This window comes from Oncorhynchus gorbuscha, linkage group LG19 (assembly GCF_021184085.1).
Source record: "Oncorhynchus gorbuscha isolate QuinsamMale2020 ecotype Even-year linkage group LG19, OgorEven_v1.0, whole genome shotgun sequence".
Lineage (NCBI taxonomy): Eukaryota > Metazoa > Chordata > Actinopteri > Salmoniformes > Salmonidae > Oncorhynchus > Oncorhynchus gorbuscha.
Window position 1 is genome coordinate 18,398,481 of NC_060191.1, and position 11,697 is coordinate 18,410,177.

An 11,697-nucleotide genomic window follows, 5' to 3' on the forward strand; every position below is an offset into this window, starting at 1 on the left:
TCACTTGTCCACTCAACTTAACATTGTTGTTATCTAATCGCCCACCAGTCACCCTTGGAGAATTCCTCAATAAGCTTGCCACCTTGATAAGCTAATATACCGACGCTGGCTCACCACTCATCGTACAGGGTGACTAACCTCCTCACGCCTGACTTCAATTCATTTCTTTCCACCTCTTTCTTTTCACTCCTTTCCTCTTTTGACTTCACCCTTTCCCATTCACCTCCCACTCACAAGTCAGGCAATACACTTGACCTCATCTTCACTAGAGGCTGTTAGCCTACTAACCCCAATCAATGCCTCTGATCACTACTTTGTTTCCCTTGGTGGTCAGATGTCATGCACAGCCGCAATCTTCACTCTTTCTCCCGCTACTCTCTCCTCTTCTATCCTATCCTTTCTTCCTTCTAAATCCTTCTCCCTCCTGTTTTCTGACTGCCTCTTCGACTCTATTATCCTCCCTTTCTGCATCCTATGACTCTACCTGTCCCCTTTCCTCCCGGCCTGCCCACTTGACCACATCCCCTCCTCCTTTCTTCAGACCTTCTCACTTCCCTCATCAACTCATCCCTGACCACTGGCTGCGTGCCCTCTGACTTAAAGATGGCCAGAGTCACTCCCCTTCTCAACAACCAACACTTGACCCCTCTGACTTAAAGATGGCCAGAGTCACTCCCCTTCTCAACAACCAACACTTGACCCCTCTGACTCTAAGATGGCCAGTCACTCCCCTTCTCAACAACCAACACTTGACCCCTCTGACTTAAAGATGGCCAGAGTCACTCCCCTTCTCAACAACCAACACTTGACCCCTCTGACTTAAAGATGGCCAGAGTCACTCCCCTTCTCAACAACCAACACTTGACCCCTCTGACTTAAAGATGGCCAGAGTCACTCCCCTTCTCAACAACCAACACCCCTTGACCCAGAGTCACTCTGACTTAAAGATGGCCAGAGTCACTCCCCTTCTCAACAACCAACACTTGACCCCTCTGACTTAAAGATGGCCAGAGTCACTCCCCTTCTCAACAACCAACACTTGACCCCTCTGACTTAAAGATGGCCAGAGTCACTCCCCTTCTCAACAACCAACACTTGACTCTGACGTCAAAAAACGACAGATAGGTATCCCTTCTTTTCTTTCCAAAACACTTGAGCCGTTTCTGACCAACTCTCTCGTTATCGCTCTCAGATCGATTTTCTTGACCCTAACCAGTCGGCTCACTCAACTAAGACTGCTCCCCTCTGTGCCACCAAGGCTCTTCGCTCTGCCAAAGCTGACTCTCTTTCATCTATAATAATCCTTGCGACAATCATCTCTGTGTGCCTGGCAGAGATGAGTAGGGTTTGAGCACCCACCACCTCAAGCTCAACCTCAACAAAACGAAGCTGCTCTTCCTCTCGGGAAAGGCCTGCTCGCTACAAGATCTCTCCATCACGGTTGACACCTCCACGGTGTCCCCCTCCAAGAATGCAAAGCAATGACTATAAGCTTTCCTTACACAGGAAGTTCCACAGGTCCTAATCCAGGCACTTGTCATCTAGACTACTGCAACTCTCTTGTTGGCTGGGCTCCCCGCTTGTGCCATCAAGCCCCTGCAACTTATCCAGAAAGCCGACGCCCACATGGTGTCCAACAGTCCTAAGTTCTCCCATGTCACCCCGCTCTTCCGCACACACAACTGGCTTCCATTTAAAGCTCGCATCATCGTCAAGACCCTGGTGCTTGCCTACAGAGCAGCAAGGGGAACTGCCCCTCCTTACCTTCTGGTTATGTCAACCCTACATCCCAACCCTAGCACTCCGTTCTGCCAACTCTGGTCTCTTGGCCCTCCCACCCCTGCGGGAGGCCAGCTCCCATTCAGCCCAGTCAAAGCTCTTCTCTGTCCTGGCACCCCAATGGTGGAACCAGCTACCCCCTAAAGTCAGGACAGTGGAGTCCCTGCCTATCTTTAGAAAACGTCTGAAACCCTACCTCTTTGAAGAGTACCTTAAATCAGGGCTCTCCAACCATGTTCCTGGAGAGCTACCCTCCTGTAGGTTTTCACTCCAACCCCAGTTGTAACTAACCTGGTTTAGGTTATCAACCAGCTAATTATTAGGTGTGCTAGATTTGGGTTGGAGTGAAAACCTACAGGACGGTAGCTCTCCAGGAGCAGGGTTGGAGAGCCCTGCCTTAAATAACTCTCACGCACCCTGACGCTCCCTAAAATGTATTAAAAAATTGTACTGTTTAACACAAACCCTGTTAAAGAGCCTTTATATACATTTATTGGGCAGAACAGACACCATTATGTACAATAGAGAATGACTGTTTTAATGTGTAGGAGTAAGACATTGAGCATCTCTTTACAGTACTCATCCCCAGCATTACAGATTTTGTGGTAATCAATTTTCCATCCATTCCTTATTAAGTTGCTAAACGATCACACTTTTCAGACGTGCGCACGTGTGTGTGTTAGAGAGAACACAAAGTTAGAGAGAAATTACTTCCACTCTAGTGAAGGTACACTACATGACCAAAAGTATGTGGACAATGGCTCGTTGAACATCTCGTTCCAAAATCATAAGCATTACTACGGAGTTCTTCCACACCGATCTCGCCAAACCATTTCTGTATGGATTTCGTTTTGTGCACGGGGGCATTGTCATGCTGAAACAGGAAAGGGCCTTCCCCAAACTGTTGCCACAAAGTTGGAAGCACAGAATTGTGTAGAATGTCATTGTATGCTGTAGCGTTAACATTTCCCTTCACTGAAACTAAGAGGCCTAGCCCAAACCATGAAATACAGCCCCAGACATTATTCCTCCACTATGCATTGGGTGTGGCTCCTCGGCCATGGAAACCCATTTCATGAAGCTCCCAAAGAACAGCTCTTGTGCTAACGTTGCTTCCAGAGGCAGTTTGGGACTCTGTAGTGAGTGTTACAACCGAGGACAGATGATTTTACCCACTTCAGCACTTGGCGGTCCCGTTCTGTGAGCTTGTGTGGCTTACCACTTCACGGCTGAACCGTTGTTGCTCCTAAACGTTTCCACTTCACAACAGCACTTACAGTTGACCGGGGCAGCTCTAGCAGGGCAGACATTTGATGAACTGACTTGTTGGAAAGGTGGCATCTGTTGAATGTCACTGAGATCTTCAGAAAGGCCATTCTACTGCCAATGTTTGTCTATGGTGATTGCATGGCCGTGTGCTGGATTTTATACACCTGTCAGCAGCGGGTGTGGCTGAAATAGACAAATCTACTCATTTGAAGGGTTTCCACATACTTTGTATATATAGTGAATGATAACCACTTATTACTAAGAACAACAGCAGTTTGACTTCCTCCTCACTTTATATTTAGATCGTTTGGAGGGTGGAAACTGTTTGAACTGTGTTTGGAGGGAGCAAATCACAGGTGTCTTTGTCCATAAACACACACACAAATACACACACAAACACACACAGCTGTTTTTAATCTCTCTCCACTGCTTTCTTTCATCCTTGTCTGAGGGTCATTGCCAACAAAGTGCAAATTGATATTTGGGCAATTTTCTAAAATGTTTTCTCATTGGGTGTTTATGCAGAGCTTTAAAGGTATGGCTATTGACCAGAACATGCGTACCTAATCTATCTGTTGTGGATTCAGAGAGCTTAGGGGTCAATAGCTGAATTGACAAATATATGTTTTACCAAACTAAGTAGGCCTAGTGATGATAAAAAGTTTGACTGTATAGTGTAAGGTCATATTAGGCTTTTTGTAGCTGATTAAATGAGTCAAGGGTTTGTTGTTGATCAGCTATAGTTTGATCAGTTGGTATGGGTTCAAACAAAAGCCTGCACTCTCTGTGGGTCTCCACTCTCTGTGGGTCTCCACTCTCTGTGGGTCTCCACTCTCTGTGGGTCTCCACTCTCCATGGACCAAGATTTCAAAAACAGTTGTAGGGGTGTGGAGATTTTGTTGTTGGCATATTGTTAGCATATGACGTCACAAAATGCAAAGTAGGGCTGCTTTTCTCTTGGCTTTGAACCTTTCTCTTAATTTCTAACCCATGAAATGGAGGAATGGGTCATATCAGGAATCTCAGGTAAAAGCAACAATTTAAGGCGATTTTGAAAGAACTAATAGCGCCCTCTTTTGGGTTTTCCAAGTACAGGCACAATTGAACTCATAAAGCTTTGCAACAGGAGTGGGACACCTGGTGTACGCAACTCTTTGTTTTACATCATGGCACCTGATAATTGTCACTGTACATTACGTCAGAGCAAGAGTGTTTTTTAAGGCCATGTGACAATCTGTCAGACGCAAATATCTGGTTTGATATCCGTTTCAACCTACCTAAAATCATGACTGATATAAGAGGATAGAATTCAACCATGATTACCCGTAGCTCCCAGGAAATTCTCTCTCCAGGTAGCAAAAATAAAACTAGCCTAGCTAGTCTTGTAAAGTAGACTAGATAAATACATTTAGGCTACATTATAAATGGGTATATGGAAGGAGAAGGGATGGAAATGACAGAATACATTTTAGAATCAAACTACATTGACCTTGTTATTATCAAAAAACTGAACCTAATATTTAAATATCTGTTTAAAAGGAGGTTATCATTAACTGATTTCCCCCCTCTGTTCTCCCACAGCTCTGACCAGGGTTGGGGTCTGAATGGAGGCGGAAGAGGAAAAGGTTCCACATCGCCAAAACTGCTTCCCCCAACTTAGAATGTAGCGGGTCCAAGGAGCCAAAGGCTTTCAAGGAGCTAATTGCTGTGGCGGCTCCCCCTGCACCCATGGTCCTGTGCCGGCTCCCCCTGCACCCATGGTCATGTGTCGGCTCCCTCTGCACCCATGGTCCTGTGCCGGCTCCCCCTGCACCCATGGTCCTGTGCCGGCTCCCCCTGCACCCATGGTCATGTGTCGGCTCCCTCTGCACCCATGGTCCTGTGCCGGCTCCCCCTGCACCCATGGTCCTGTGTCGGCTCCCTCTGCACCCATGGTCCTGTGCCGGCTCCCCCTGCACCCATGGTCCTGTGCCAGCTCCCCCTGCACCCATGGTCATGTGCCGGCTCCCCCTGCACCCATGGTCATGTGCCGGCTCCCTCTGCACCCATGGTCCTGTGGCGGCGGCCAGGGAACGTTAGCCAGAGATGCAACGCTGTGACCTCCAGGGCCTGGGGCCCAGGCAGGGGAGGTTGGATGGAGCCTGTATGCCATGGTCCAGCCCTGAACCAGACTCAAGGCCCCTGGCCACTGTGCTTGGTGGGGGCAAAGGGTGACTGCCCCTCCACTTCCCGCCCTAAAGCCACTAAACGCCACCGCAAAGGTAAAAGTGACCACCAAACAGATTCAGAAATCATTTCTGGTTCCATCAGGAGGGAATTCATTTTCACAGCTTTGTTTCATATCAGCCTGGCTGGAAAAGCTGTATGTAAAGGGGGCTCAGGCTCCGTCTATGCAGGGACCCGCAAATTTGACACATGCCAATGAGACAACACACAACTCTTCCCTTTCCTGTGAAAACACATGTTGTCTGTGTGACACTTAATATTGTTTTAGTGTCATACAAAATCTTAAGCCAGTCTGGTTACACAGTCTTTTTCTGCCTCAGACAACTTGTTGTTGTCCTGCTTGTTTAGCAGAGCAACAAATAACTGATATATTGTTGAAAGCAAAAACAGACTGGTAGTCTTATACATGTTTTTACTCTTACATCCTCAATCTTACACACTCGCCGACTCACACACTCAAGGGATCTAATCATTATAGACAGCCTTACAGATTTGTATATTTTTAGAGTTTGAGACATTCTGTCTCATCGATGCTATAACTTTTGATTGTCGGCTCTCTATGGCAGTTGACTATTGATTTGTGTTAGTTTTACACAGTGCTCGACTTGGGTAGGAGCTCACTGGAGCGGAGTACCGGCTCCTCACATTTTCTACTGCTTAAACTCCTGTTCCTTTTATAGAATAGGCCTGTCAATACAATGGCCCAAAGCATTTATTACCGCAGAGCAGTCTCAAATGCTGAGTCACAGCTCAGTCCCATTTGGGTTATAGCTCAACACTGGGCCCTGTGTTTGTTCCTGTGTCAGGTCACATTGACTTTGGATGGCCATGTCACAGTACAAAAGAGTGTGATCCACTACTCCAGAGGAATATTTGGTCTCCATTCTCTCACCATTGCAACTGCTTCAGTTGAATCTTGCCCCCTGGTGGACCAGGGAAGGTGAGTGTTTGCTTGATCCATGACACTGGACAAGAGTTATGGGAGTTTAGGTGTAAGATGGAATCGAGAGCAGCCTCTTTGTTTTAAATACCCATGGCTTCTTAAATAAGCTACAGTTGCTTCATTCAAAAGCACTGCTTGACTTGAAAAAGGTGTCGGTACTCATTACATTTAGGTGCAGGAGCTCCACAATACATTTGACATATTCTCACCTAGGTCATCCTGTTACAGTACATTTTATTTCTCTGTCGGCTGTCAGTCAATATAATTGTGCCCCCCCCCACGGTCTTTCGCTCCATCTATCCTGCAAATTTAGCCCCTTTCCTTTCCTAACAGTGGCAGTGTAGGAAGGTAGTTACACAACCTCACCTAACTTTTATTTCAAGTAGAAAATCTCAACTTTCTTTTCATTTAGTAAGTTCTTGATCTGCTCCCTTGCAAATCAGGAAAAATGACCCAGTCATTAAACGAGCTTGTAATTATACTGAATAAATATATAAATGCAACATGCAACAATTTCAATGAGTTACAGTTCATATGAAGAAATCAGTCAATTGAAGTACATTCGTTAGGCCCTAATCTATGTATTTCACATGACTGGGCAGGGGTGTAGCCGTGGGTGGGCCTGGGAGGGCATGAGCCCACCCATTGGGGAGCCAGGCCCAGGCCCAGCCAATCAGAATGAGATTTTTCCCACCATAACGACTTCATTACAGACAGAAATACTCATCAGTTGTCCAGGTGGCTGGTCTCATGATACCGCAGGTGAAGAAGCCTGATGTGGAGGTCCTGGGCTGGCGTGGTCTGCAGTTGTGAGGCCAGTTGGACATACTGCCAAATTCTCTAAAACGACGTTGAAGGCTTATCGTAGAGAAATTAACATTTAATTATCTGGCAACAGCTTTGGTGGACATTCCTGCACTCAGCATCCAATTGAGCACTCCCTCTAAATTTTGATATCTGTGGCATTGTGTCAGAACTGCGCATTTAAGAGTGCCATTTTATTGTACCCAGTACAAGAACCACCTGTGTAATGATCATGCTGTTTAATCAGATTCTCGATATGCCACACCTGTCAGGTGGATGGATTATCTTGGCAAAAGGAGAATTGCTCACTAACAGGGATGTAAACATATTGGTGCACAACATTTGAGAGAAATAAGGTTTTTGTGTGTAATCAACATTTCTGGGATCTTTTATTTCAGCTCATGGAACATGGGACCAACACTTTACATGTTGTGTTTATATTTTTATCCAGTATAGGTTCTCCTGTTTCTCCGGCCACAATGTGGGCCGCTGCCAAAGCCACACTAAGAGGTCATCTAATTGCATATGCATCCTCTAAGAAAAAAACAATGGAAGCACACAGGCTAGATCTTGAGAGGGAGCTAGAATGCTGTGAAAAAGTACATAAACAATCCCCAGACAGCACCTCCTGGAGTCAACTTAAAGCAGCCAAACCCAAACTGAATTTGGACTATACTCGGGAGATAAAAAGAAGAAGTTTTCTTTACTAAACAGAAATACCATGAGTATAGCAATAGGCCGAGAAAACCCAAGAAAGATCCATTTAACTTTTCATGATTTACTGCAAACTATATACCTCTGAGAGAAAACACACGGAGGCAGAACTCCAGTCCTTCCTAGAGGGAATCTCACTACCTAAACTATCAGATACCGACCAAGAAGTTCTCAACTCCCCCTTCACTCCTGAGGAGATCCTGGAGGCAATTACATCCATGCCATCTAACAAGTCCCCAGGCCCAGATGGATTCCCCAGAGAGTTCTACAAAGCTTTTTGGCCCCAGCTTAGCCCTATTTTCATGCCAATGCTGGATGATTTTTTGCAAAAAACAGAGTTCTCCCAGACTCAATGTACACAGCTCGCATCACAGTGTAGCTCAAAAAAGACAAGGACCCTCTATCCTGCTCATCCTTCCAGCCCATAAGCTTGTTGGATTTTGACTACAAAATAATTACCAAATTGCTCGCCAAAAGACTAAACAATCTTCTTTCCAAAGTTATAAAAGTGGACCAAACTGGATTTATTAGAGACAGATACTCTTCTGATAACATTCACCATCTTTTTGATATTATTGATCAAGTAAACGCACAGAAGACCCCTGTCCTGCTGGCTTCACTGGATGCTGAGAAGGCGTTCGACAGGAGGGAGTGAAGTGAAGTGGGCAACATAGCCAAAACCTTTGATTTACAGCACCCTACTAGCATGGAGGGCCTGTAAGAAATACCTGGGCATTTCCTCCCAAATATGTTCTCACTCGCCCATAGTAGGCAACCCACACTTGCCAAAAGTCCTGAAGGATGCCAACTTTAATCTTTGGCAAACTCTCGGAATCAGGACCTTTTCAGACCTATTTCATCAGAAAACCACAACACTGAAATCCTTTTTAGAGCTCTGCAGTGAATTCAATGTGCCAAGATCCCATTTAAAATATATATATCTTCAAATTAGACATGTAATTTCCTCATTTACTTCCAAGTAAATGAGGAAATGAAGTTCCTTCTGAGAAAGGAGGCTCCTCCTTTACTCCTTTGAAAATAATCTGGGAAAAGGACCTTGGTCTGACTCTCAGTGATGAGTTATGGGCGGAGGTTAGCGACAGGGTATACTGCTCCTCTACTAATGTAAAAATGAAAGAATCTAATTACAACTTTTTGTTCACATTTTATTACACTCATTTGAGACTCCATAGAATGAAAACGGACATCTCTCCTAACTGTAAAATATGTACCTATGTATGTGGAACCGGCAGGGTAGCCTAGTGGTTAGAACATTGGACTAGTAACCGAAAGGTTGCAAGTTCAAACCCCCAAGCTGACAAGTTACAAATCTGTCATTCTGCCCCTGAACAGGCAGTTAACCCACTGTTCCTAGGCCGTCATTGAAAATAAGAATTTGTTCTTAACTGACTTGCCTAGTTAAATAAAGGTTAAATAACAACAGCCAGCATTCCTGTTCCTGTGGCTGACCGATGATTTTGCTGGCTGACAATTGTGGCCAGCTTGTTTTTCTGATGATTAGGATGCTCTCCAAACTGCTGTACACCATCTCCAGAATATCTTGACCATCTACCTTGTTCTCTTTCTTCCTATCCTTTAACCCAGATTTCTAGTTTGCAAAAAACTGTCCTCACAAAACAGACTATGCATATGTCTGAAAAAGGGAAGAATTAAGATAAAACTGAAAATACATTTTGACCTCAGTCTGAAAGTCTGGTAAATGATCTAGACTTATTCAGAGCATAGACAGAGCTTGGAAAAGTCTCAATCCTTTTGGGGGTTATTCAAGCATAACATTGGCTCCAAACTCTACTGTTTTCTGATAAGTACAGCCCCACTGCAAATGCTGGGGCTAGTTCAAAAAGTGAGATATATCTGTACAATTCATGATTGAGTTGTGAAAGACATTTAAATAAAGCACCTGATCTATGTAAAACTTCAAAATATAAAGATTGAGACAAAGACAAGTTGGGGAAAAAATCACAAGTTCTCTTTGAAATATTCTTACAAAACAAATCAAAACATGAATGAATGGAAGAGAGATGGTTACTGAGTTTCTCTGAAAGGAGAGTAAACAAGTCCTTTCATTTCTTTTTCGATTCTATTCCATGTATTCAATTTAGCTGAATCTCGTTAATAATTACTTTGTTCACATTCTCGTATTCCTTGGCAACATATTAGCTGCACTATCCTTCTGTAGCTCAGTTGGTAGAGCATGGCGCTTGTAACGCCAGGGTAGTGGGTTCGATTCCCGGGACCACCCATACGTAGAATGTATGCATGCATGACTGTAAGTCGCTTTGGATAAAAGCATCTGCTAAATGGCATATATTATTATTATATTTATCAAACCAACATGTTTGGTATTCAGTCAGTGTCCAAAATTATCCATTTAATTTCAATCGAGATGCGGCTCTGTCAGATGAGAGTTGATGATTTATATGAATAGAATCTCTGTGTATCTGCCTGCTGGGCTATTGGACTTATGAAGCCATACATTTCCCAGACATTGTTTTCCCATCAAACTGGAGAAGTTAGATATCAAAGCTACACACTATGAATGTATTTCCTAGCAGGTAGCTGTCCTGTAGCACAACAGTGTAGACAACCAAAGAGTTCTTACCTTTATGCATTTGAGTTTCTTGAGAACATTGTTTAGTTTTGGGAACAAAACAATTCTGTCAGTGCAAGAGTTGTTTTTATTAATACAATATGTGATTGAATAAGTTTAAAGGGACACCAAAAGTACGATTAAATGATTCACATTTGATTTCAGAATGTTGTACTATTTTGAATGCAGAATGCAATATTCAACCTGTTTTGAGGTTTTGTTCATTTTGGTTAATATGAATTCAAGTCTAAATTATCACTCTGAAGCTGAAACATTGTTTCCTTCATTAATCAATAGGAATGACAGCAACAGTAATAATAATTGTAATGAACGAGACCAAGAGACCATAATACCAATGTCATTGGGAGGAACAGTGATCATTTTAATAAGATGAGAACAGCTCAAGCCCCACTCTGTGACAGGTCATCTCCATTGCCAATTGTCTGATTGTGACCACATTATGCTAATGACGGAGTCTGCGTTGATTTATGCAAGACCCTGAGGGCAGTGGGAGGCGATAAAGTCACCAGACTGGAAAGGTAGGTAGGAATCGTATTATCATATAAAAAGGAAGAGACATTTAGTCATGGGAACTAACCTTCATGGCATCGTTTGGAGATACTCTGCAAGGATAACAGTAAAAGGTACTGTAATACAAATTGAAGACATAGGTTTAACTCAAGTAATAATTAACATTATGAAATACTAAGGTTTTTCATTGTCCTCAGCTTACCTAACTGGGAAAAAAAGGCTATATGGTTGTTGTATCAGTCACTAGGATACTCAGTTGATTATATATTTTCCCATCATGTCACAGGCATGTCGTCATTTAGGAGAGACGTGATTGACATATGACTTAAAAAGTCTACTCCGCTCCCAGAACAACTCTGGGCAAGTCATCCATCTGTCACATCCTGACAATCCTTTATTTAACTTGCCATCGGCGGATTAGATGTTGTCAGTCATGTATCAAGCTGAATAAAAGCTGCCCCAAAAGATACAAAGTAACGAGATGTGGGGGTGAGAGAGGAGACGAAATAAGATGACAGAAGTGAATGTCATCATTGAAAATAATCCTGCAGCAACAAGAAATGAGAATTATAATTAATTTCAAAATGTATAGGGGTTGATACATTTTTCCTAGGGGAAAATCAAGTCTCAAATTTCATTTTTAAACCTCAAATACACTACTAGTTTTACATTTCCTGCAATGCAGGAAGGTTCTCCTGCAACAGGGTGATCAAATTAAGATCCTACATCTGTATGTTGACTCTATTTGTTATGGTTGATACAGTATGACGTTATTGTATTACGTCAGTCCCCAGGAAATGAAAGTGAAGTCACCTCTCAT